The 27,627-nt window shown below is 37.0% G+C and overlaps 1 pseudogene across 1 annotated transcript; it reads right to left on the bottom strand.

The window, feature by feature from the left end:
- Positions 1-129: 129 nt before the first annotated feature.
- On the bottom strand, positions 130-27,627 carry LOC308630023 (heat shock cognate 71 kDa protein-like; annotated as a pseudogene). The gene is made up of 3 exons: positions 27,447-27,627; positions 837-2,541; positions 130-616 (listed from the first exon to the last, which is right to left on the bottom strand). The product of its transcript is annotated as a heat shock cognate 71 kDa protein-like (transcript).

The raw sequence follows: 27,627 nt of genomic DNA, 5'->3' as shown, positions 1-27,627 counted from the left end.
AAATGTCACAATTGGGACTCTCCTAGACTCTGCCTTATGCAGCTCTTCTTTTGGTTGATTTTAATGTATTCTTTCCCTGTAGTAAATGCAACTGTGGATATAATAGCTTTCATTGAGTTTGTGAGTCTTTTTTTTTATGGTGCCCATCTTAAATACAGTTTTATTTAAGACATTGCATTTTCCACTTACAATACAGTGCTTGTAAAGTGCAATGTTATTTCCTTTCCCTGTGCACACATTCCATGTTCAAGTATCAAGAATGTCCAGTTTACTACAGCAGCTCAACTTTAAAACTGCCATGGAATTTACTACAAATTTGGGTCCTTCAATGTTGTGTGGAAAAATGCTAAACCTATGCTAGGCTGGCTTAATCAACTTCTTCAATGGTGGGCCCAGAGGAGGCACCACCAGATGGTGGAGCTCCACCACCAGGGAAGCCCCCGGGCATTCCTCCTGGCATTCCTCCTGGCATGCCTCCTGTGCTCTGGTACAGCTTGGTAATGATGGGGTTGCAGACTTTTTCCAGCTCCTTCTGCTGATGTTCAGATTCTTCCTTCTCTGTAGTCTGGTTCTTATCAAGTCAATTGATTATTTCATTACACTTATCAAGCATCTTCTGTTTGGGCTTCCCTGGTGGCGCAGTGGTTGAGAGTCTGCCTGCCAATGCAGGGGACATGGGGTCGTGCCCCGGTCCAGGAAGATCCCACATGCCGCAGAGTGGCTAGGCCCGTAAGCCATGGCTGCTGAGCCTGCGCGTCCGGAGCCTGTGCTCCGCAACAGGAGAGACCACAACAGCGAGAGGCCCATGTACCGCAAAAAAAAAAAAAAAAAAGAATCTTCTGTTTGTCCTCATCATTAATCTTGCCTTGAAGTTTCTCATCCTCAACAGTAGCTTTCATGTTGAAAGCATAGGATTCAAGAGAATTCTTCGAAGACACCTTATCCCGCTGCTTCTCATCTTCAGCTTTATACTTCTCTGCTTCCTGAACCATACGTTCAATGTCTTCTTTGCTCAAACAGCCCTTGTCATTAGTGATGGTAATCCTGTTCTCTTTTCCTGTGCTCTTATCCAGAGCAGAGACATTGAGGATGACATTGGCATCAATATCAAAAGTGACTTCAATCTGAGGAACACCACGGGGGGGCAGGAGGTATGCCTGTGAATTCAAACTCACCAAGCAGGTTATCTTTGGTCATGGCATTCTCACCTTCCTAAACCTGAATGAGTACACTGGGCTGGTTGTCTGAGTAGGTTGTGAAGGTCTGCGTCTTCTTGGTGGGAATGATGGTGTTGCACTTGATGAGGACAGTCATGACTCCACCAGCAGTTTCAATTCCAAGGGAAAGAGGAGTGACCTCCAACAGCAGCAAGTCTTGAGCATTTTCAGATTTGTCTTCAGATAGAATGGCTGCCTGGACAGCTGCACCATAAGCAACAGCCTCATCAGGGTTGATGCTCTTATTCAGTTCTTTCCCGTTGAAGAAGTCCTGTAGAAGTTTCTGAATCTTGGGGATGCGGGTTGAACCACCCACTAGGACAATATCATGGATCTGAGACTTGTCTAGCTTGGCATCCGGAAGGACTTTCTCCACAGGGTCCAGTGTGCCACAGAACAGGTCAGCATTCAGTTCTTCAAATCGAGCACGGGTAATTGAGGTATAGAAGTCGATTCCTTCATAGAGGGAATCAATCTCAATACTGGCCTGGGTGCTGGAAGAGAGAGTGTGCTTAGCACGCTCACAAGCAGTACGAAGGTGATGGACAGCCCTCTTGTTCTCACTGGTGTCCTTCTCGTGCTCGTGCTTGAATTCTGTAATAAAATGGTTGACCATCCAGTTGTCAAAGTCTTCTCCACCTAAGTGGGTATCTCCAGCTGTAGATTTGACCTAAAAAATTCCCTTCTCAATAGTGAGGATTGACACATCAAAAGTGCCACCATCTAAATCAAAGATCAGCACATTTCTTTCTGCTCCAACCTTTTTGTCTAAGCCATAGGCAATATGCAGCAGCAGTTGTCTCGTTGATGATTCGAAGTACATGGAGCCCAGCAATAGTTCCAGCATCTTTGGTGGCCTGAGGCTGAGAATCATTAAAGTAAGCGGGTACTGTGACAACAGCATTGGTAACAGTCTTCCCGAGGTAGGCTTGTGCTATTTCCTTCATCTTTGTCAAAACCATGGATGACACCTCCTCTGGATAAAAACTTTTTGTCTCTCCCTTGTATTCTTCTTGAAACTTAGGCCTGCCTGCATCATTCACCACCACGAAGGGCTAATGCTTCATATCAGACTGGACAACAGCATCATCAAGTCTTCGTCCAGTGAGGGGTTTGGCATCAAACACCATATTGGTGGGATTCATTGCAACTTGATTCTTTGCAGCATCACCGATCGATCATTCGGTGTCAGTAAATGTGACATAGCTACGTGTAGTTCAGTTCCCCTGATCACTGGCAATTATTTCCACCTTTCTGTGCTGGAAGACACCCACACAAGAATAGGTGGTGGGTTTCCTTGGTGAAGCAGTGGTTGAGAGTCCGCCTGCCGATGCAGGGAACACGGGTTCATGCCCTGGTCTGGGAAGATCCCACATGTCGCGGAGCGGCTAGGCCTGTGAGCCATGGCCACTGAGCCTGCACATCTGGAGCCTGTGCTCTGCAATGGGAGAGGCCACAGCACTGAGAGGCCCGCGTACCACAAAAAGAAAAAAAAGAAAAGAATAGGTGGTGCCAAGATCAATGTTAACTGCAGGTCCCTTAGACATGGTGGCTGGAGCGCAGGCCCGGGTCCACTGGAGGAGAAAACAGCAACCTATAGAGCTGCCATCATGTTCAATGAGCTGTGAGTCTTTCTAGTGAATTATGGAATCTGAGGATGGTTTTGGGAAACCCTCAAACTTAGTTGTTTTCAGAAATGAGGATGATCTTCTCTCTAACTTTGTAGTTGGACCTTAACTCCTTGCCTTTGGAGTCAAAAGCCTTATTTAGCATTGGCAGTTGGGAGGAGTGTGCCCTTACCTTACAGTTTAGCTAACTCCAGGTACCATCCCCTCTATTTATTACTTCTTCTTCAAAATTCTGAAAAAAACTTGTACCATCTTTGTCATCTTTGGTGATTTTTGGAATGGAAGAAAGAAAAGAAATATTTGTCAGGTACTTATTTGTTTTGAGCTGTGGGTGAAATGCCATTGAAATGGTGCAGTTTAACTTCCTTCAGGGAGATGTAAAGAAAAGTTTGCCCTTGTTACTTGTATGGTTAATTCACTCCACAAATGCTTGTGTCCAGGCATTGTTCTAAATGCTTTATGTATATTAACTCATTTGATATAATGACAGTTGAGGCAGACTTTATTATTATTATTAATTCCATCATCACACAAGTAAGCAAACTGGAGCCACGGCAATGAAATAACCTGCATAAGCTCTCACAGCCAACAAATGATTGAGCCAGGCAGAAACTCAGGCTCCAGAACTGTAGCCCCTTTGTTATTGAGGCTGTGGATTAAAAATCTTGAGTCTTAGATTAAAAGATGCCAAGTCTAGTGGGGAAGACAGACTCATAGCAAACAATAATATTATCATACAAGTTCTACAATAGTGTGCAGAAGTGGGAGGAACAAATCTGAGTTGCTTCAACTGGAAAATTGAGATAGATTTTACTTAGCCCTCTTCCTTGTGCTTCAGAACCAGTCCACCTCCACATCTGTCAATTCTACCCTCTACCTCACCCCAAACTATCTGGAAGCAATTCTTTGTTGCAAATATCTTTTCCCAGACTGTAACTTGTCCTTTAACTTTGTCTGCGCTGTCTTTTGTTAGACAGAAGTCTGAAAATTTAATTTAAAATATTTTTATATCACCCTACTACAAGTAATAAAGACATTATATTTTCTTCCAAAAATTAAAAAAAAGATTGCTCTTCACATTTAGGTGTTAGGTACACCATTTGTTAGACCTTGAATTTACTTTTGTGCACTGCATGTGCTAAGAATACCGTTTTATATTTTTTACCCTTATTAATAAACATTGGCTCAGCTCCAATGATCTGCAATCCATGTATTTATGGTCTATTTCTGGCTTTTCTATTCTGGTCCCTTGGTGTGTCCATTTTCACAGCAAAAAACACACTTCATTCACAAACATAATTTTACAACAACAAATTTAACACAAAATTAATAAATAAGTGTAATTTTATAATAATATAGATATAATAAAAATATCATAAATATAACTTTATGTTAATGCTTTATATTGGATAGAACAAATGTTCCTATCTTGCTCTTAAAAATTATCTTGGTTATTCTGGTCCTTTTCCTTGAGAGAGGACAGCTAAAGAAATGTATCAACTTATCAGGGACTCACACACATGCACACATACACAAATGTGTTGAATCTTGATCGATGTTCCATTGATTTTATAGATTAACTATTTGGGAGATTTATATTTTTACAATATTGGATCTTCCTATCTTTGAACATGGTATTCCACTTATTTCAGGCTTGCTTAAAGTTTTCCAATAGTTTTCTAATTTTCTCCATATAGTTTGTGTACACCACTTTTTCGACGTTTTTGTGTGTAGGTAACATTGTTTTCTTAAAGTTACCTCTGTACACCATATCTTTTTTGACTAATGTTTACTGACAGTTAGCTATTGGTATAAAGAAATGCAATTGATTTTTATATGTCATTCTATATCTAGCTCCCTTACTCAGCTCTCTTATTAAATCTGATAAGTTACTTATCAATTGCTTTGAGTTTTAAATATAAATATGTTTTCTGTGAATTATGGTTATCTTATTTTTATTTTTCTAATCCCTATGCTTCTTATTCTTTTTAGTTTCTTATTGCTTTGGTTAAGACCTCCAGTGCGAAATCAAAGAGAAGCAGAGGTAAAGGGTGCCATGATTTCCTCCTGCTGGTGTTACACCTTGTACATCCCCTCTCCTTGAGTGTAGGTGGGACCTGGCACTTGCTTCTAGACCACAGAATATGGCAAAGGTAATGGGATGCCACTCCCATGATTAAGTAAAACAAAAAAAGTAAAAAATTAACTAAATTAACTTAATTAATTATTTTAGTTAATTGATATAGTAGTTAATTTTAGTTAATTAAAAAGTTCTTGTGGAGAATTTAAAATTATTATTTTTAAATTTTTATTTATTTATTTTTTTGTGGTATGCAGACCTCTCACTGTTGTGGCCTCTCCCATTGTGGTGCCTGATGCACAGGCTCAGCGGCCATAGATCACGGGCCCAGCCGCTCTGTGGCATGTGGGATCTTCCTGGACTGGGGCACGAATCCGTGTCCCCTGCATCGGCAGGCGGACTCTCAACCACTGCACCACCAGGGAAGCCCTGTGGCTATCCATTTTTATAGAATAACTGCTCCTCAATGCCTAATTTCATGGTTTCCTCTGGTGTAAATAACCACAAAGGAGAAGAATCTAAAGCAAATACAGTAAGGCTGCTTGTTTTGACCAAATTGACAATTAATTAATTCCACCTGCCAGAAGTTGCAGTCAACATCTGCAGCAAGAGCAGCATCTTCTGGATGAACAGAAGAAATGAAAAAAATGGGGAAAGGGTCTGAGATCTTGGTGCATAGGCTTCATGGCTGTGTATCCAGGGACTGATATTTATTTCCAGGTGTATGCAAGAAACTCTCAGACAGTAAGAGCTAAACAGCACTCGTGTATGGGAGGGTAGGAGGAAAGCTTTAATTACATCTATCTTCAAATGCAAGATGGAGATGGAAATCTCAGCACCTGGTATATTTCAGAAAGCGTGGGACGAATGGCCACTTCCATTCTGTTTGTGTGTATGCCTTTCAAGAGAACCACGTTTCCAGCAGGAGTTCCTGTGAACATGAAAGAATCCACAGGAGAGGATTCCTTTCCCGTAGCATGTGTGCATGTGAGTGACATTGAACTTGAATTGAGAATGAAGGCTGAAAAGGCAAGACAACAAGATCGAAGAGGAGCTATGCCAAAGCTGGATATGGCTGACTGTTTATGACAGTGAGACCACCACTCCCCCTCCTCACTACCTTCATTAGCTTCTACTAATTGTAGATGCATCTCCTGGGAGAAATTTCTCTTTTTTATTTATTAATTCCAATTGATTGAGAGACTGAACACATACACACATGCACACACACAGCATCTCCTCTCATTACAGAGAAGCTCATTCTCATGGACTCCACCTTTGGGGCAGGGACGGTGATGCCTCAGCTTCCTGGTGAACCTTACTCATGCTGTGTGGTGGCCTTGCGCTCTGTCCCTGTGGAGCAGCTGCTGCGTAGCAGTGCATAATTCTTGGGGCCGTGACTTGTTTTTCTTTCATTTATTTTACTTCCTATATTCTTCCTTAAATGAAGAAAAAAATCTTGGCATATGGCCTATCTTAAAAAAAAGCTGTTCTGGTTTCCATTTCTAAGAGAATTTTGGCAGTAAAAGTCACAGTGCTGGATATTTTACTGCATGTATCAATCAAACACTGTGCATATGGAAACAGTCCTATCTAGATAAACCCTCAGAGCAATCACTGTTCACAAGAAGCCATTTTGAAAAAAGGATTTTCTAACCCCAAGTGTAGCAAAAAATAAAACTATAAGGAGTGGGAAAGAGGAATGTTTCAATGACTGAGAGGAATGATACACTTTTCTAGTTCATAAAAATAAAGACGGTCACTCGGTGGCAGTCAGGTTTGATAAATCTTATTTTTTAAATCAGGAATCCACTGTTTGCAAATCCAGACACCAAATTCAAACCATTTTAATTAAAAAAAAGGGAATTTATTTTAAACATTCTTGGTTCTCTCAGGGAATTTAAGGAAGACTCCAGCTATAGAAATGGCCGGGATGCAGATGGGACCCCTTTACAACTGGAACAATCTCTCATGCTGCTGCCTGGCTTTCTCCATGTGGCAGAAACAGTGGTATGAGTTTCCCTCCTCATCACTGAGAAGAGACTAATCTAACTCCTTCAGTCCCAAGTCCAAATGTGCAGTGTGGGACTTGCTGGCACAGTTTGATACAGGTGCTCACCTCAGAACAACCTGCTGTAGCAGGAGAGATGGGACACTAGATGGGCCTCATTGGGATCTGGTGCCCACCTCTGGGTCAGATGACTGTGGGCAGAAGGTGGGGGTCAGATTGCACTTACATGGAAGTTCCCTTGATAGCCCTGTGGATCCAAGAAAGACTGAGCTGAAAATACCATAGGTGTTGTGTACACAGCTCAACACTATTTGGAGAACTGCCTTTTCGTGCTTGTTTTCCTTACAACTTTGCTGATTATAGGAAAATAATGTTTCCTCAACTTAGTGTGGAATGGAACCCACATTTGTGTTTGTGCCTGGGGGATATTTTTGGCCCTAAGAGGTTAGTCTCACACTCTCCCCAGAGTGAGCTCTGATGGCATTAAATATAGGCCTTAGTAAGAACCAGATACAAATGGATGTTAGCCAACATCATGGTTTGAAGAGTATTGTGTTTCTTCTAATTAAATGTTCTTAGGCAGCAGCTGGGCTGAGAAAATGCTCGAATCAGAGATCAGCATCTTAGAGCATGCTGATTTTCATTGAACTGTGAGCTGGGATTCATTGCCACACACCTCTTCCTGTCACTTGTGAGTTACTGCTCTCTGTTGTTTCCATCTTCATAAAGTGTGGCCAACATGGCACATTCTCAACACACTCAATTCCCCCTATGACTTTATGCAAACAAGGATGGGCACATTGGTATAAACATTTGAAAGCTTCTCATCCCTTGAAGATTATCAGGGTGACTGGTTAATAATTCCCAATTTGCTTTATTATAGGAACATTCATTAGAATCATCGAAAGCAATGCAATATTCCAATAATGTCAGCAGGAATACTGGTCAAGGTCTTCTATTCTGTAGGAAGAATTTGCATTAACCTAATCACATATAGAATTCTTAAAGATACAGCAAGGTTGGGAAGAAATACATTGGAAATTCCCAACTACTTCTACTGCCTTCATTCACAGGCAATGCAATCACACTTCTGAGGAGGAAGTGGACAATCAGAGGCACATGAATCAACACAGGAAAAAAGTCAACAAATACCTTGTGAAAATATTATGTAATATAAGAAATGGTAAATGGTTCATTAAAGATAAAAAGAAAAATTTGTGTAAGATAAAAACAGTTAACTAAAGGGATCCAAAGTACATTTTTGAAAGCATCTGTTTTGTGTTCTCAATAAAATTCTCAAAAACGTGTCCTCTATCAAACAAAAGAGGAAAGAAAAGATGATGAGACAATAGACTAAGATGAAAAGAGAGCTGCTTAGGTTGTAGGAAGAGATTTAAAAGGCTCAGTGAGATAAAGGTAGTAAAGAAATTTAGATGCTTCATACATTTTTAACTTGATATCATAAATTTAAGCAGTTGCAAAGGATCTACTTTATACTGCACTAAGAACATTGGTATTTCAAAACAAAAATATGCCATCATTATTTAAATTGTGTCCAATGTACTCTAAATGGCTTAATTATTTCTATAATGACCGTTATCTGCTTTAAAAAAATAGTTGAACATGCTCATCTTTAACAGGTGAAAATTTAAAGTATTTCCTCCCATTTTCATTTCACTTTTCCTTTCTCTATAGGGTTTATATTAATATAACATAATTTACACATGGATTTTTAAAATCAAACTTCATATTTTCAACACCAGGAATATGAATATATATTTAAATGTAAACATTAAAAATTCTTCTATAACCACAGGCTCTGAAAGTTACACAAATTTTTTTCTAGTTTGAGCTGTCATTAAATTCTTGGTTTCCAACTGATCAAAATAATATAAATGTATCACACATTTTAACAGTATCATATATGAAGTATCACATATGAAGTATGATTTTATGGGAATGCAGTTCTTAAAGAGATGGTTAAGGCTATTTACCTTTTTGTCAATCAGTTCATATGGTCATGGATGACTGTTACTTATTGTTAGAATGATAAATGACTCAGCATCCATTCCATCTTTACTTATATAGATGAAAACGAGAACTCTTGTTTGCATAAATAGGAATAGAAGAATTTTTATTATAGCAATGTCATGTATGCTTTCAATCCCTGCTGTCTTATACACTAAAAGTCACATAGCTACCAACCATCAAAACTTATTTGAATTATCTAGGATCTGATAAATCCATAACATCTTCTCATCATTTTGTTGAAGGCAAAGAATCAGAAACCATATGACATGCAACACTATGTGCTACCCAGTAATTCGAGTGCTTTCCTTTACCAACATCTACACCAGTATCTCAAACTGTCCCTTTGTCACCCTGGAGGTTTTTAAACCCTAGGCCAATGAGCCTGTTTCAGTTACTATTGCTTCGTAACTTCCCTCAAACTCAGAGACATAAAACAACCACTTTGTTGTGTTTACAAATTCTGTGGGTAAGTAATTTGGTCAGTGTGTAGTAAGGTCTTATTTCTCCTCCATGATGTCTGGGTCTTCAGATGAGAAGAATCAAAGGTTTGAATGACTCTAAGGCTTGGGACTGGAATTATCTGGAAGTTCCTTGACTTCTATGTTCAGTGCTGGGATGGATGACTAAAGGCTGAGCTCCATAGAAACTGTCCATCAGAGGGCTCATATGTAGCCTCTCCATGTGGCTTGGGCTACAACATCATGGTCAGAGCAGTGAGAATTCTTATAGGACTAAGGGCCAGGGCAAGTATTCCAGCAAAAAAAACAGAAGCTGCATTGTCTTTTATGACCTAGCCCTGGAAGTCATCCCTTCTGTTGTACTCTATTGGTCAAATAGAGTCATAATCTAGCCCAGATCTAAGAGGAGGAGATAAAGACTCCACCTCTCTATGAAAGGAGTGTTGATGAACTTGTAGCCATTTTAAAAAACTGCTACAACACCTTATTAAGATTTGGATGAGTGAGAGATTTGTTTCTTTCCTAAAGTGGGAGAAAGGCAATTATGAAAAGGAAGAAGAACCTCATGATGTCTTGACAATATGTCTTTTCCTAGGTAGATCAGTTTTAGGAAAATTTACATGTATAAGCTGAGCATCTGGAAATTGGTTCTGTTAAAGCTATTCATCCCTCATATATATTGAAAAGTCTTTCCATACAACCAGGGTTATATGCACTACTGCAGTTTTGACACAGTTGATTTGGGTGTATTCTAGTATGATTTTTAAATTATGCAAACATCTCACCATGAAATAAACAACAACAACACAAAAATTGCTTTAAAATAAAAGGAAAGAAGAAAGAAGCCCATTATTGAATTTCTGTTTTGCAATACTAAACGCTAGAGGGCACGGGATTTCCCTGGTTGCCCAGTGGTTAAGACTCCATACTCCCAATGCAGGGGACATGGGTTTGATCCCTGGTCAGGGAACTAAGATCCCGCATGCCACATGGCATGGACAAACAAAACAAAACTAGGAGACAGTGCAACAATGAATACAGGACTTAAAAGGAAATGGTTGAGTTTCAAGCATTCTGTACTCAGCAAATTGTCACATAAGAAAGAAATTCCAAGGTAAGAAAGAGCTCTGAAAATAAATCATGTATGTATCTTCCAGAAATAAACACTCACAAACACTAATAGAAGATGTGTTTGAGCTTATCAAGTGAGTATAAGAATAAAATCTCAAGAATGGAGATATCAGGAATGATAGCTTTGGTGGTGGCTGCATAGCTTTTGAATCTTCATGAATCCCCACATAAAAATAGATAGAAAAGCAAAATTCATGGAAATAATTTACAGAAAAACTAGGTGACAAGATATCTCCAAAAACCAAATATAAGTGAGTGGTAATAAACCATCATAGCCACAGATTGTATGTTATCTACATCTATGCTAGAGAGCAGAGGGACCTGTGAGTGGGAGAATGCATAGTGCAAGTCATTCACAGGGAGGCTAAGTCAGTTGATTTGAGAAAGTAGATAAATTGGGAAGGCTTTTGCCACCATGGTAATGGAGGAGTGGAAGAGGCTCACTGTAAGTCTAAATTGGGTGAAGCAGGGTATCTCATGTAACCTCAAAACAGACCCACTAGGACTCCTTTTAGTCTAGGTCTCCACACCAAGGAGAAACTGTAGGGAGGAGAAATGTAGAGGCAATAAAGCCCAGGAGTGTTTAAAAAATGAGCCACCATATTTAAAAATACTATACAAAAACAATAGAAGAGGTTGTTTCGTGCAGCTAGAAGAGCCCTCTGAACCAAGCTTCCTTCTAAAAGTTCAGAAAAACTAAATTCGCATGAAAATAAGCAACAGAAAAGTACTGAGGCCAAATTCCATGCAAAGTTATTATAGGAAAAAAAAGAGATTAAAAAGTAGAATAACATCCCACAGACAAAGAAAGCATGCCAGAGAGCCATGTTCAAAAAACAGATAAAACTGTAATGGGTTCTTTCAAAACAAACTAAAAGGATTAAGAAAGTGATACTGGAATGAAAGAATAACATTAATAATAATTAGAAAACCTAAGAAATGAGATGACAGATTCACTAAAGAATTAAAAACATAGGAAAAACATTTTAGAAATGACTAAACTAGAAGGAAAATAAGAATGAATAAACACAACAAATGTCTAAGGTGAAATAAAACATGAAAAGGAGGAACCATCAAAATGAAGAGGAGGAAAGAGACAATAAAAAGGTTGAGAGAAAATGACAAATATTGAAGATTGGAAAAGAAGATCCAAAATGCTGATAATAGGTGTCTCTGATGAAGGGAAGGAAAGGAACAGAAAAATAATGAGGGCTATAATTCAAGAATATTTTGCTGAAATAAAACAATATTTTAAATAACATTTTGCAAGAGTACATTGTATACTTAAGAGGAACGACCAATACCAAGACACATTCTAGTAGAATTATTGAACATTTCAGACAAAAAAAAAAAGTTCTTTCAGTATCTAGGCAAAAATAGCAAGTAACTTACACGGGAAATGAAACTAGATTATCTTTGGACTTTTTTACACTAACGCTTGTGTCAGAAAAAAATGAAGTAACATATTTAAGATAGTCAAAGAAAGAAAATATGAGCCAAGAATTTTATGTCCAAGAAAATTGGCTTTCAAATATAAAGGATACAGAAACTGTTATCAATGTTCAAGAACTCAGGAAATATTGTTCTCATGAGATTTTACTAAGGAATCTACCAGAAAACAAGTGTCAGACAAGCAATATGTCTAGTGAAACCTTGACATAAAGACTTGTGGTAAATATTAAACATCTATTTACTTGAAGAAATAAGACTAAATGAGGTTTAAAAGGAAGAAATTTTAATATGCAATAGCTAAATGAGATGAAAATACAGATATAATCCAATCATTAAAAAAGTGGAGGAGAAAGAGGAGAACACATGCAAACAAAATTTTTAATTGTTTTCAGGAATTATAATTGGTGGTAGTAATATTAAGTTGTTATTCTAAGACTGTTGTAAGTGAAGAGTGGATAAAGCAAATGAGTGTGTGATATTTTAATTCTATCATTACTTGTGTCTTTGAGAACTAGGATTCTCAGAGTGGAGTAAAGGAGATACAGATATCTTATAGAAGAGGTTAAACAAAAGTCTTGTAGTTTTAAATTTGAATTAGAAATACCAGTATGATCTTAAAAAGTATTTTAATATATGTAAAATATATACATATAATTAAATATAAAATTATTTTATATATCATGCTAAACAGCATGAAAACTGTCAAAGATTAGTAGAATGTTAAAAAAAGCAAACTTTCATAGCTTATTAGAAGAGAATCCTACTAGTCAAAATTAGAACATTTTGAGCTTTTTTAAACCACTTTATTGAGATATAATTAGCATATAAAATTAAGTTTTATTAAAGACAAAATTTTTTAATAGATCAAAACCCATCTAATATTTTTAAATCCATGGAATATTTTTTGACAAACCAATTGGTCCCCTGCTGAGGATGACAGGGAACAAATTCCTTAATTTGAAAACTGGGTGAATAAAAGAAAAGAATCAAGAGTTTATCCTCTATGAACTGTTTCTTCTGTATGAACTGTATTACAGAGTAATCAAACGGTGGATGAGGGGAAACACCTTCTTATAAAATTACTTCAGCTAATAAATGAAAACAAAATGTTAGAATTTAATGTTATCATACTTCAGCCTATAATGCTGATCATCAATGGCTATTATCATAAGAAGAGAGAAATCAGACATTACATGCCTCCGATTGTCTTACTAATGGGATTGAGTTTGTCTCTGGATCTCTGCTCACATGCAGGAGACACAAAGGACTGAAAACATGTTGAACTGCTCCATGAGTATGTGATCAGCAAAAACAGGCTATGGGAAACTCTATAGTTTAAAATCTTTGGTTCTTCAACATGTTAATTGTAAGGAAAATAAAGAATGAAGGGGGAAAATGAAGTTTAAAAAGACTTAAAAGACAGATGGTGGACAAGACCAAAAGATGCACACTTGGGTGAGAAAATCCTAAAGACATGCAAGAAAGTGATTATAAGAAAACCCTGGGGCTTCCCTGGTGACGCAGTGGTTGAGAGTACGCCTGCCGACGCAGGGGACACGAGTTCATGCCCCGGTCTGGGAAGATCCCACATGCTGCGGAGCAGCTAGGCCTGTGAGCCATGGCCACTGAGCCTGCGCGTCTGGAGCCTGTGCTCCACAATGGGAGAGGACATAACAGTGAGAGGACCGCGCACCGCAAAAAAAAAAAAAAAGAAAAAAAAAAAGAAAACTCTGGATGGAGTTATTTTTTGGAGGGGAGGTTAGGGACTTTGACTAGAATGGGACATGTGGAGAGTTTTCTGGGGTATTAGACAAGGTACTGTTTCAATATATGAGTGGTTTTTTAAAACATCTTTATAGGAGTATAATTGCTTTACAATTATTTACAATTGCAGGACAGGAATAAAGATGAAGATGTAGAGAATAGACTTGAGGACATGAGGGGGGAGGGGAAGCTGAGATGAAGTGAGAGAGTAACATTGACATGTATACAATACCAAATGTAAAATAGATGGATAGAGGGAAGCAGCTGCATAACACAGGGAGATCAGCTTAGTGCTATGTGACGACCTAGGGGGGTGGGATAGGGAGGGTGGGAGGGAGACGTAAGAGGGAGGGGATATGGGGATATATGTATACATATAGCTGATTCACTTTATTATACAGCAGAAGCAATCTTTGAGTCTTAAACATTGATACCTAGAGATACATAGGCTACTGGAATTTTGTATCTCTTCCTCTCCCTTACCTATTTCTTCCCTCCCCCTCGCTCCATCCCCTCTGGCAATCACCTGTGCATTCTCTGTATCTATAACTCTCTTTCTGTTTTGTTATGTTTGTTCATTTGTTTTGTTTCTTTAGATGACACATATAAGTGAAATCATTTGGTATTTGTCTTTGTCTGTCTGGCTTATTTCACTTAGTATAGTACCCTCTAGTTCTATCCATTGCTGCAAATGGCATTACTTCATTCTTTTTCATGGCAAAGTAATATTTCATTGTATTACAGTATGTACATCTTCTTTATCCATTCATCTATTGATGGCCACTTAGGTTGCTTCCATATCTTGGCTACTGTAAATAATGCTGCAATAAACACAGGGTGTGTATATCTTTTCTTCAGATAAATACCCAGAAGTGGAATTGCTGGATCGTATGATAGTTTTATTTTTAATTTTTTGAGGAATGTCCATAATATTTCCCAATTTGGCTGTACCAATTTACAGTCCTGCCAAGTGCATGAGGGTTCCCTTTTCTCTACATCTTTGCCAACACTTGTTATTTATTGTCTTTTTGATAATAGCCATTCCAACAGGTGTGAGGTGATAACTCACTGTGGTTTTGATTTGCATTTCCCTGATGAGTAGTGATATTGAGCATCTTTTCATGTGCCTGTTGGCCGTCTGAATGTCTTCTTTGGAAAGATATCTATTCAAATCCTCTACCCATTTTTTAATGAGGTTGGGATTTTTTTTTTATTTTTTTATTTTTATTTTTTTTGCATTACGTGGGCCTCTCACTGCTGCGGCCTCTCCCACTGCAGAGCACAGGCTCCGGATGCACAGGCTCAGAGGCCATGGCTCACGGGCCCAGCTGCTCTGTGGCATGTGGGATCCTCCTGGACCGGGGCACGAACCCGCATCCCCTGCATCGGCAGGCAGACCCCCAACCACTGTGCCACCAGGGAAGCCCAAGGTTGGGATTTTTTGATGTTGAGTTTTATGAGTTCTTCATATTTTTGGGGTATTAATCCTTAATCAGATATATCGTTTGCAAATATCTTCTCCCATTTAGTAAGTGGCCTTTTTGTTTTGTTGATTTTCCTTCATTGTGCAAAGGCTTTTTAGTTTGATGTCATCCCACTTGTTTAGTTTTGCTTTTGTTCCCCTTGCCTGAGAAGACATATCCAAAACAATATTAGTAAGACTGATATCAAAGAGCTTACTGCCTATGTTTTCTTCCAGAAGTTTTATGGTTTCAGGTTTTACATTTAAGTCTTTAATCCATTTTGGATTTAATTTGTGCATGGTGTGAGAGAGTAGTCCAGTTTGATTCTTTTACATATAGCTGTCCAGTTTTTCCAACACCATTTACTGAACAGGCTTTCATTTCCTCATTGTATATCCTTGCCTACTTTATTGTAGATTAATTGCACATATCCATGTGTGTTAATTTCTGGGCTCTCTATTCTGCTCCATTGATCTAGGTGTCTGTTTTTGTGCCAGTACCATAAAGTACAGTGTGGGGAATATAGTCAATAACTATGTAATATCTTTGTATGATGACATATTGTAACTAAAGTTATCATGGTGTTTTTTTTTCTTTCTAATTTTTTTTATTGGAGTGTAGTTGCTTTACAATGTTGTGTTAATTTCTGCTGTACAGCAAAGTGACTCAGCCACATGTATACATATATCCACTCTTCCTTGGATTTCCTTCCCATTTGGTCACCACAGAACATTGAGTAGAGTTCTCTGTGCTACACAGTCTGTTCCCCTTAGTTATCTATTTTATACATAGGAGTGTATATATGTCAATCCCAATCTCCCAATCCATCTTACTCCCCCTCCCTGCCTTGGTATCCATATGTTTGTTCTCTATGTCTGTGTCTCTATTTCTGCTTTGCAAATAAGATCATCTATACCATTTTTCTAGATTCCATGTATATGTGTTAATATACGATATTCGTTTTTCTCTTTCTGACTTACTTTGCTCTGTATGACAATCTCTAGGTCCATCCACATCTCTGCAAATGACACAATTTCATTCTTTTTTATGACTGAGTAATATTCCATTGTATATATATACCATATCTTTGTTATCCATTCCTCTCTTGATGGACATTTAGGTTGCTTCCATGTCCTGGCTATTGTAAATAATGCTGCTATGAACATTGGGGTGGATGTATCTTTCTGAATTATGGTTTTCTCCAGATATGTGCCCAGGAGTGGGATTATTGGGTCATACGGTACTTCTATTTTTAGTTTTTTAAGGAACCGCTCTTCTGTTCTCCATAGTGTCTGTATCAATTTACATTCCTACCAATGGTGTAAGAGAAATCCCTTTTCTCCACACCCTCTCCAGAATTTATTGTTTGTAGATTTTTTTATGATGGCCATTCTGACCTGTGTGAGGTGATACCTCATTGTAGTTTTGATTTTCATTTCTCTAGTAATTAGTGATGTTGAACATCTTTTCATGTGTCTCTTGGCCATCTGCATGTCTTCTATGGAGAAATGTCTATTTAGATCTTCTGCCCACTTTTTGATGGGGTTTTTGTTTGTTATCAAGCTGCCTGAGCTGTTTGTACATTTTGGAGATTAATCCCTTGTCCATTGCTTCATTTGCAAATATTTTCTTCCATTCTGAGGGTTGCCTTTTCATCTTGTTTATGGTTTCCTTTGTTGTGCAAAAGCTTTTAAGCTTCATTAAGCCTCATTTGTTTATTTATGTTTTTATTTTCATTACTCTAGGATATGGGCCAAGAAAGATCTTGATGTGATTTATGTCAAAGAGTGCTCTGCCTATGTTTTTCTCTAATAGCTTTATAGTGTCTGGCCTTACATTAAGGTCATTAATTCATTTTGAGTTTATTTTTGTGTATGGTGTTAGGGAGTGTACTAACTTCATTCTTTTACATGTAGCTATCCAGTTTTCCCAGCACCACTTATTGAAGAGACTGTCTTTTCCCCATTGTATATTCTTGCCTCCTTTGTCAAAGATTAGGTGACCATAGGTGTATGAGTTTATCTCTGGGCTTTCTATCCTGTTCCATTGATCTATATTTCTGTTTTTATGCCAGTACCATACTCTTTTAATTACTGTAGCTTTGTAGTGTCATCTAAAGTCAGGGTGCCTGATTCCTCCAGCTCCATTTTTCTTTCTCAAGATTGCTTTGGCTCTTCGGCGTCTTTTGTGTTTCCATACAAATTGTGAAATTTTTTGTTCTAATTCTGTGGAAAATGTCATAGGTAATTTCAGAGGGATTGCATTGAATCTGTAGATTGCTTTGAGTAATATAGTCATTTTTACAATATTGATTTTTCCAATCCAAGAACATGGTCTATCTCTCCATATGTTTGTGTCATCTTTGATTTCTTTCATCAGTGTCTTATAATTTCCTGAGTACAGGTCTTTTGCCTCTTTAGGTAGGTTTATTCCTAGGTATATTATTCTTTTTTTTTTCCAGTGGTAAATGGGATTGTTTCCTTAATCTCTCTTTCTGATCATTTTTTTTGTTCATGTATAGGAATGCAAGAGATTACTGTGCATTAATTATGTATTCTGCAACTTTACTGAATTCATTGATTAGCTCTAGTAGTTTTCTGGTAGCATCTTTAGGAGTTTCTATGTATAGTATCATGTCATCTGCAAACAGTGATAATATTACTTCTTCTTTTCCAATTTGGATTGCTTTTATTTCTTTTTCTTCTCTTATTGCTGTGGCTAGGACTTCCAAAACTATGTTGAACAATAGTGGCAAGAGTGGACATCCTTGTCTTGCTCCTGATCTTGGAGGAAATGCTTTCAGTTTTTCACCGTTGAGAATGATAGTTGCTGTGGGTTTGTCATATATGGCCTTTATTATGTTGAGGTAGGTTCCCTCTATGTCCACTTTCTGGAGAGTTTTTATCATAAGTTGATGTTGAATTTTGTCAAAAGCTTTTTCTGAATTTATTGAGGTGATCATATGGTTTTTAGTCCTCAGTTTGTTAATGTGATGTATCACACTGATTGATTTGCATATATTAAGGAACCCTTGCATACCTGGGATAAATTCCACTTGATCAGGGTGCATGATCCTATTAATGTGTTGTTGGATTTTATTTGCTAGTATTCTGTTGAGGATTTTTGCATCTATGTTCATCAGTTATATTGGTAATTTTCTTTTTTTGTGATATCTTTGTCTGGTTTGGTATCAGGGTGATGGTGGCCTTGTGGAATGAGGTTGGGAGTGCTCCTCCCTCTGCAATTTTATGGAAGAGTTTGAGAAGGGTATGTGTTAACTCTTCTCTAAATATTTGATAGAATTTGCCTGTGAAGTCATCTGGTCCTGGACTTTAATTTGTTGGAAGATTTTAAATCACAGTTTCAATTTCATTACTTGTGATTTTTCTGTTCATATTTTCTATTTCTTCCTGATTCAGTCTTGGAAGTTTGTGCCTTTCTGAGAATTTGTCCATTTCTTTCAGGTTGTCCATTTTATTGATATATAGTTGCTTGTGGTGATCATTTTGAAAGGTATAGAAATATCTGTAACAGGAACTAACATAGTGTTGTAGGTTAATTATACTTCAAATACAAGCAGAGAAACAAACTCATAGAAAAAGAGATCAGATTTATGGGTGCCAGAGGAGAGGGTTGGGGAGAGAGCAAGTAGGATGAAAGTAGTCAAAACGTACAAACTTCCATTTATAAGATAAATAAGTACTGGGGATGTAATATACAACAAGATAAATACAATTAACACTGCTCTATATTATATATGAAAGTTAAGAGAGTAATCCTGAGTTTGCAAAACAAAAAAATTTGTTGTCTATTTCTTTAATTTTGTAGCTATATGAGATGATAGATGTTCACAAAACCTATTGTGATAATCATTAAATGATGTATGTAGGTCAAATCATTATGCTGTACCCTTAGATAGGTAGAGAGATAGAGATAGATTGATATATTTTAAAGAATTGGCTCATGTTCTTGTGGAAGCTTGGTGGTCTAGTCTGGGTAAGCTGGAAGACTGGAGTCCCAGGGAAGAGCCCGTGTTGCAGTACTAGCCTGGAGGCCATCTGCTGGCCTAATTCCTTCTTGCTCAGGGAAGGTCAGTTTTGTTCTATTAAGGCCTTCAGGTGATTGGATGTGGTGCACCTGCATTATGAAGGGTAATCTGCTTCACCCTTATTGATTTAAATGTTACTCTCATTCAAAAAACACTGTCACAGAAATATCTGGAATACTGTTTGACCAAATATCTGGACACTGTGGTCCAGTTAAGTTGACACATAAAATTAACCATTACATACAACTAAAAACAAAATGATAAACAGCCGTTAAACATAACTGAAGGGGAAAAATTTATCAGGCAATTATAAATGAAAATTAATTGACTTGACATTATCTATTTTAGACAAATTAAAATTAACTTCAAAAACATCAGATGGAACACAAGTCATTTTATGTTGTTGATAATCTGTAATTAAACAAGATAGATATTACAGTCATGAAGAGGTTTTGAACTTAACAATATTGAAATATAACCAAAAAACACATGTAAAAATAAATCATACAACACAAATTTATATATATATATATATATATATATATATATATATATATATATATATACTATTAGAAATCACCAGAAACAATAATAGTGAATGAGTTTAATACACACTAGTAGAAGTTGATGGGTTAAGTAAACTAAAAATAAGAATAATTTTAAATATTATTAAATATCTAATTAATAAAACAATCTTATTAATGGACTAATAATATTCTTATGAATATTATTAAAAGTTATCCATTTAAATTTGTGTTCTGCCATCAAAAAATACACCTATGGGCCATTTACAAAAAATGATCTCATTTCAGACCATAATGAAAATCCCAATATATACCAACTATAAATCCCAATATATACTAAATAAAAATAACTTGTGTGGACTATATTCATTATCTACAAGGTAACAAAACTGGAAACTAATGGCATAAGTTTTAAACAACAAAAACAGAGGAAATTCTATACATTTGGGGGGAAAACCATTCTCCTAAAAGTCACTCTTTATCAAATAATTTGGATATTAACAGTAATGTGAACAGTTTATAGCAAAAGTTAAAGGATTCAGCAAAAGCTGTATTCATACCCCCCAGTCACATACTTATATTTTTCCTCATTCAAATAAATATTATTCAGGAGTCTTTTGGATGAAAGCAAATCCAACTTGAACTAGCTGGAAATATGAGAAACATTTATTGATTCACAAATGAGAAGAATGAACCTTGCTGGGGAGAAGCCAGTTTTCCCAGGATTCTCCCTGTCCTTGTACTGTCTCTGTTTCCATCTGTGTGTCAGCTTCATTCTCTCCTACTGCACACTGAATTTCTTCATGGAGTGGCAGATGTTGCATCAAGTTTTCACCTTTCCCGTCATAGAGGAAAAGGCTCCCTCCAAGTCACTTCCTATTCTACCCCAATCTCCCCTTAAACATTTCTTTCAGCTCCAGTTTGAATAATCCTGAACAGATCTCTGACCTAGCTTGAGCCAGATTCCTGCCTTTTGGCCAATCTCAACCACTAGAGAAGTAGGTTCATTCTAGCTCCTATTCAGAACACTTCTAGAGAGGGGTAGGGGAAGATAAGCTCTCCCAAAGAAGGTGGATGCTTTTTTCTGAAAGAAGAGAGAGCAGCCTGGCCAACAGAAGTACCATACCCACTATAAAGAAGAGTGAAGGGCTTCCCTGCTGGCACAGTAGTTGAGAGTCCGCCTGCTGATGCAGGGGACACTGGTTCGTGCTCCGGTCTGGGAAGATCCCACATGCCACGGAGCGGCTCGGCCCGTTAGCCATGGCCACTGAGCCTGCGCGTCCGGAGCCTGTGCTCCACAATGGGAGAGGCGACAACAGTGAAAGGCCCGTGTACCACACACACACACAAAAAAGAGGAACAGTGAAAAAATGTTCAGCTCAAGAATTTAGTAAAAGAAAAATAATTTTGAAAAGCAAAGGAAGGAAAAAGAAAAAATAAAAAAGGTACAAAGGAAGTATGGGTCAAAGCATAAGAAAGAAGAAGGCTGAAAATAATATGCAGGCAATTAGTGAGCAAAAGGAAAAGAGACATTACAATATTAATATTAAAATAGATATTAAAACAATATTAAATTATTATAGTATATATTAAATTATTATAATATACTGATGTTTAAAGTTATATTAAATTAATATTATATTTATACAATATTAAAATAGAATTTAAGGCAAAAATATATCACCAGGGATGAAGTTATTATTTAATAATAAAAGGAATAATTTACTAGTAATATATTAAACTCAGAATCTGTATGCATCTAAATATTTAGCCTCAATAAGAAAAATAATTATAAGGAGAAATTAATCCAAAATTATAGAAGGAGATTTTAATATACTTTTCTTAAAAAATAATAAATAAAAATTTAGTAAGGATATAGAAAATTTGAAAAATATTATCATGTCACTGCCAAAGAACACATATAGAAAGCTGAGGTACATATATTATTTCAAAATGCATGTAAATGTGACCTGCATGTGACTGGAGAGGAGTGGGGCTTAGCTTTTGCGGGTTGGGGGTAAGTGCGGGGAGGGTACTGGGGTAGAGAGTCTTGGTGAAACAGGGGCTACTTTGGAGAGGGACTTACAACAAAATAAATATCACTGATTTCAAACCAAGTGAATATGAAGTTCTGTCTACATGAATGAAGACCAATGTTTTAAAATTTGAAGGCATACATTTAAGATAATAGCCTAAGGACTTCCCTGGTGGTCCAGTGCTTAAGAATGTGCCTTCCAATGAGGGGGATGTGGGTTCGATCCCTTGTCGGGGAGCTAAGGTCCCACGTGTTGCAGGGCAACTAAGCACATGTGCTCTGGAGCAACTACTGGGCTCATGCGCCACAACTAGAGAGAAGCCTGCACACCACAATGGAGATTCCACATGTCACAACTAAGAACCAACACAGCCAAATAAATAAATATTTTTAAAAGTGCTATTAAAAATAGTTTATAAAAATTTTATCTACTTCTAGAACACAAAGTTAATCTCATTAATTATTAAATAATTATTTAATAAACAAAGAATGAAATAATGCCATTTGCAGCAACATGGATGGACCTAGAGATTGTCATACTGAGTGAAGTAAGTCAGACAGACAAAGACAAATATCGTATGATATCACTTATATATGGAATCTCAAAAGATGGTACAAATGAACTTATACAAAACAGAAATAGACTCACAGATGTAGAAAACATATTTATGGTTACCAAGGGGGAAGGGCGATAAATTGGGAGATTGGGATTGACACATACACACTACTATATATAAAATAGGTAGCTAATAAGAAGCTACTGTATAGCACAGGGAACTCTACTCGATATTCTGTAATGACCTATATGGGAAAAGAATCTAAAAAAGAGTAGATATATGTATAACTAATTCACTTTGCTGTACAGCAGAAGCTAACACAAGTAAATCAATTATACTCCAATAAAACTTAATTAAAAAAATAGATGGGTATCCTACAGTATACCTGACAAGGACTCCTCAAAACTCTCAAGGTCATCAAAAACAAGGAAAGCCTGAGAAGCTGTCACAACCAAGAGGAGTGTAAGGAGACATGATGACTAAATGTAATTTTGTATCCTCGATGAGATCCTGGAACAGAGAAAGGACATTAGGTGAAAAAACTAAGACAACCTGAATAAACTATGGACTTTAGTTAATAATAATGTATCAATAGTAATGTATCAATGAACGGTCAATATTGCTCATTAATTGTAACAAATGTGCCAAACTAATGCAAAGTTTAATAATAGGGGAAACTATGTAGATGTGTTGGGTGTGGGTAATATGACAACTCTTCGTACTATCTGCTCAATTTATCTGTAAATATAAAATTTTCTAAAAAATAAAGTCTATTAAAAAATTAAAATGTCAAGAATAAGCAGGAAGAAGAAAAAGGAGAGCGGACTCACCATGCCAATAGACCAAATTAAGGAACTAGGAACAGCCACATTCTGGGAACTTGATAATATGACAGAGATGACATTAAAAGCATTGTGGACGAGGGAGTATTACGTCATAAATGGTGCTAGGAAATTTCATCTCTAAATGGGAAAAAATTGCAACCTAACCACACAGCATACACAGAAATAAATTCTACATTCACTAAATGTGAGAAGTAAAGTTTATAACTTTCAGAAGAAAATGTAGGAGAATATCTTTATGATGTTGAAGTAGGGTAAGATTTTGTGAATGTGACACAACAGGCACAAACCATAAAAGAAATATTTGAAACGTTAAAAATCATACATTAAATATAAATTAAACATTCTATAAAACAAAAGAAACAATAAACAAAGTTGAAACAGATGCCACGAGCTTGAAGACATTTGTAATGCATTTTAAGGAAAAAACTGATATACAGATAGTAAAGAAACTGTATACATAAATTGGACAAAAACTTTTATGTGTGCACAGACATACACAAATATAGAAAACATTGTTTGTAGTAGCAAAATTATGTAAACAACCTAAATGTCAAACACTAGGAAAATGGATATATAAAACTTATTATATTCATATAGTAAAATATTTATTGTACAGCAGTTAAAAAGGATGAACTAAGACTATATATGTAACACACATACATCTTGAAAGCATAAACTTGAGTGAAAAATAACAATAAAAACAACATATTTAATATTATACCACTAATGTAAATACACACATAACATTATTGTCATTAAGTAGAAAACATGGACAAGAAGGACAATAATAATTTCTATAATTGTGGTTATAATTAGGTAAAGCTACAATAAAAGTTCAGCTCTATCTGTAATGCTCTATCTCCTTTAAAAAGAGATCTGGATCAAGTATGGCAAAAATAATAACATTTAAGAAATCCAGGTGGTGGTTAAATGAGTTTTTGATGTATCATTCTTTGTAATTTTCTGTATTTATAAACATCTCATAGTAAATATATCTTTGAAGAAATCTGCTTAAGTATTCTCAACAGAAGCGAATGTTTCAGCTATTAAGATGGGGCCACACAAACTAGTTTTCATTAACATTTGCTGACCTTAGGAACTACAGCCTTTGAGTTTGAGGGAAAGAAGATCACAATTTGAGCAGTTTACTTCCTGAGCAACGTGGTTGTTGTCATCCCCACCTGGGGAATGGGAGCCTTACAGTGTTCAGGAACCACATGTGACTCAACCTCTCTTAGTCTTAAAGAAGGATGTCCTATAGAGTGGGAATTCTGCTCTCTGTAGAACCAGTGGTCACAAAAAACTTTAGGTTTGCATTTATTAAGAGGGCACCTGGTTTTCCAGGAGGATAGCTCTAATTAATAAACCATTAGTCCAACAACAAATAATTACTGGACATCTACTTTGGTTCTGGAGACATACGATCAAACAGGGCATGTGAGGCAGATGTATAAGGAAATACTACTTCTCTAGTGCAGTGAAATTTTTATTATTTTAACAGCTGTTACCCAAATTTCTCTCAGAGAGTGAACTGCATTTGACAAATTACTTTAAGTTCCTTTAGATAGGAGATATCCTAAAAGTGAAAAACAAACAAACAAAAGCTCTTCTGCATGAGAAAGTGTGAATTCCTCCTTTAAAAACGTGATGGGTGTTGGGGAGCTTGAGGTGAGTGAATAGATGGCTAGGCACAGAAGAGGGAGGAAAAGGACACCAACAAGATAACAAAAGCTTATATACTTAAAGGGACTATAAGTAGCCCTTTGGTGTCTAAAACGAATTTTAAGAACAGATATAAATATTAGAAAATTGTCATTTCTTTCTCAGAATAGTGCAGTGGAATTCTTCACCAGGATGCCCATAGATTCAGTAAGTTGCTGTAAGTACAAGTGCTTTGAGGGAGGGACATTTTTATAAAATTGGAGACAGTCTGGTTTCCTGTTTGGGTTGGGGCTGTCAGAAACAAAGATAACACACAGTAGCAGGAGGCCAGAGGTTGAGTTGATTGTGAGCACGAAAGTCTTCATGCACAGAAATATGGGGGGAAAGGTTTTGGATTCCCATTGCCTGAAAAACTGGAGGTATGAGCCAATGTTATCTAGATGGCAAAAGGGCAATAGAATCCAACTTGAGTGCAATAACAAAGGAGTGTGACACATGTTTGCTGAGAGAAGAAAGTATCTAATTTCCTGTGGGAGTGATGAAGTTTCATAGGGTATGTGACAGTTGATCTGGGTATTAAAGCCTGCATACATGTGTGCTGTACTGACAAGGTGAGAAAGAGGGAACAGGATAGTCAAAATCAAAGGGCAATAGTGCAGTGGTTAAAAACAGAGACTCTGAGATAGATTGCTTGGTTTAAATTCCAGTTCTGCCACTTACAAGTTATATCCCCATGACTGTTACTTACTCTCTTAGTACTTCAATTGTTTTTTCAGTGAAATGGGGATAATAATAGCATCTATCCTAAAGAGCTGTTTGTGATGATTAAATGAATCACCAGCACACAGTAAACTCTCAGTGTGTTGGCTGTCGTTATTACATTCAGGAAAAAATGTGCAGGTCAGCATGACTTGCTTTGGGATGCCTAGTAATGAATAATGAGTACAGATTGTAGAGGCCTTATCCACCAGACTAATTTAAGACCTTCTTCTGTTGGTGATGTGCAGCACCAGAGCTTTTAAAGTATGGTCAGAGGTGTGCTTTAGAAGGATGTCTGCGGTGGGGTTGGTAGATGCAAACTATTACATTTATAATGGATAAACAAGAAGGTACTAATGTATAGCACCTGGGAACTATATTCAATACCCTGTGATAAAACATAATGGAAAAGAATACAAAAAAAGAATGTCTCTATGCGTATAACTGAGTCACTTTGCAGTACAGCAGAGATTGGCACAACATTGTAAATCAACTATACTTCAAAAAAAAAAAAAAAAAAAACAAGGGTAGAAAGATGTCTGTGGCAGTTCCATGGGCAAGGATTGGAAGTGAGAGTGGAGGCAAAGAGAGTAGTTGGGAGGTTTCTACATTGATTACTGCAATGGAAGAGACAAGTTCCTCACCTAGGGCAGTGCTGGAGCAGGTGAAAGGAACTGGGCTTACATTAGAGTTGTCAATTTCCCATAGAGCCTCATCCCAGCCTCAGAATTCACAATGCTCTAGACCAGAACTTGACAGCAGAAATATAATGAAAGCTACAAATGCAAGCCACATATGTAATTTCAAATTTTCTAATGGCCACATTAAAAAAAGTAAAAAGAAGTAGGTGACATAACTTTTAATAATATATTTTATTTAACTCAATATATGAAAAATATTATTATTTTGGGACTTCCCTGGTGGTCCAGTGGGTAAGACTCTGTGCTCCCAATGCAGGGGGCCTGGGTTTGATCCCTGGTCGAGGAACTAGATCCCGCATGTGTGCTGCAACTAAGAATCCCGCATGCCGCAACTATGAACCCACATGCCAAAACAAAGATCACGCGTGCAGTAACGAAGGTCCCACAGGACGCAAATAAGACCTGGTGCAGCCAAAACAAATAAATATTTTTTTTAAAGATCTTTAAAAAATTATTATTTTAACCTGTAATTAAGATGAACATTTATTAGTGAGATATTTTACGTTCTTTTCATAAGCTTTAAAAATCTGGTGTGCATTTTGTATTTACATTACATATCAGTTCAGACTAGTCATATTTCAAGTGCTCAATAGCCATCTATGACGAGTAGCTATCAGGCTAAGGAAGAGTAAATCCTTCTGCCATCCCTATTGTCTTCCAGATTAGAAACTCTCCAGAAGGTTCTAGAAAATCTGTCAACTTCTTGTTCTGACCAGAGACACAAGGAGATAGTTAATCATTTATAGCGTCCTTTAGACTGGCACTGGAGATAGGCACATTGGGCTAACTCTGTGTGCTGAAAATCTTTCTTATTTCCCAGTGGTCTGATGTTCTGAAGACAATAGCTATAATTTTTAAGAATTTGTCTTATTTCCTACAAAGCGCAGGGCTTGCCTGTATTGTATCCTAACTCTACAGTTAGAGTTAGCCTCACTTAAAGGCTCTAGGGTTGCCTTATAAAGATAAAATTAGCTTTTATGTGGATGAAAAAGTGACCTGAAATGCTTGGATGAGCAAGAGTAGTTGTGAGATTTGTTTTTATATTGAAGCATTTATTTATTAAAAATATTGAGTGCCTACTATGCATCAGGCTTGGATTTGGGGGCACAGTGCTGAAGCTGAGACATGATTCCTTCTCTTGTGGAGCTTCTGCCATGTAGGTAAAAGTTGGAATCATTTGTGCTTGAGCCACCTGGTCCTGGAGGCAGGGGCACGGACTGCACGGTTCCAGAAGTGTTGTTTTCAGCTGGTTGTTCTCCAT

Source organism: Mesoplodon bidens (assembly GCF_964165515.1).
Source record: "Mesoplodon bidens genome assembly, chromosome: 16".
Classification (NCBI taxonomy): domain Eukaryota; kingdom Metazoa; phylum Chordata; class Mammalia; order Artiodactyla; family Ziphiidae; genus Mesoplodon; species Mesoplodon bidens.
This window is presented reverse-complemented; position numbering and strand designations above follow the sequence as displayed.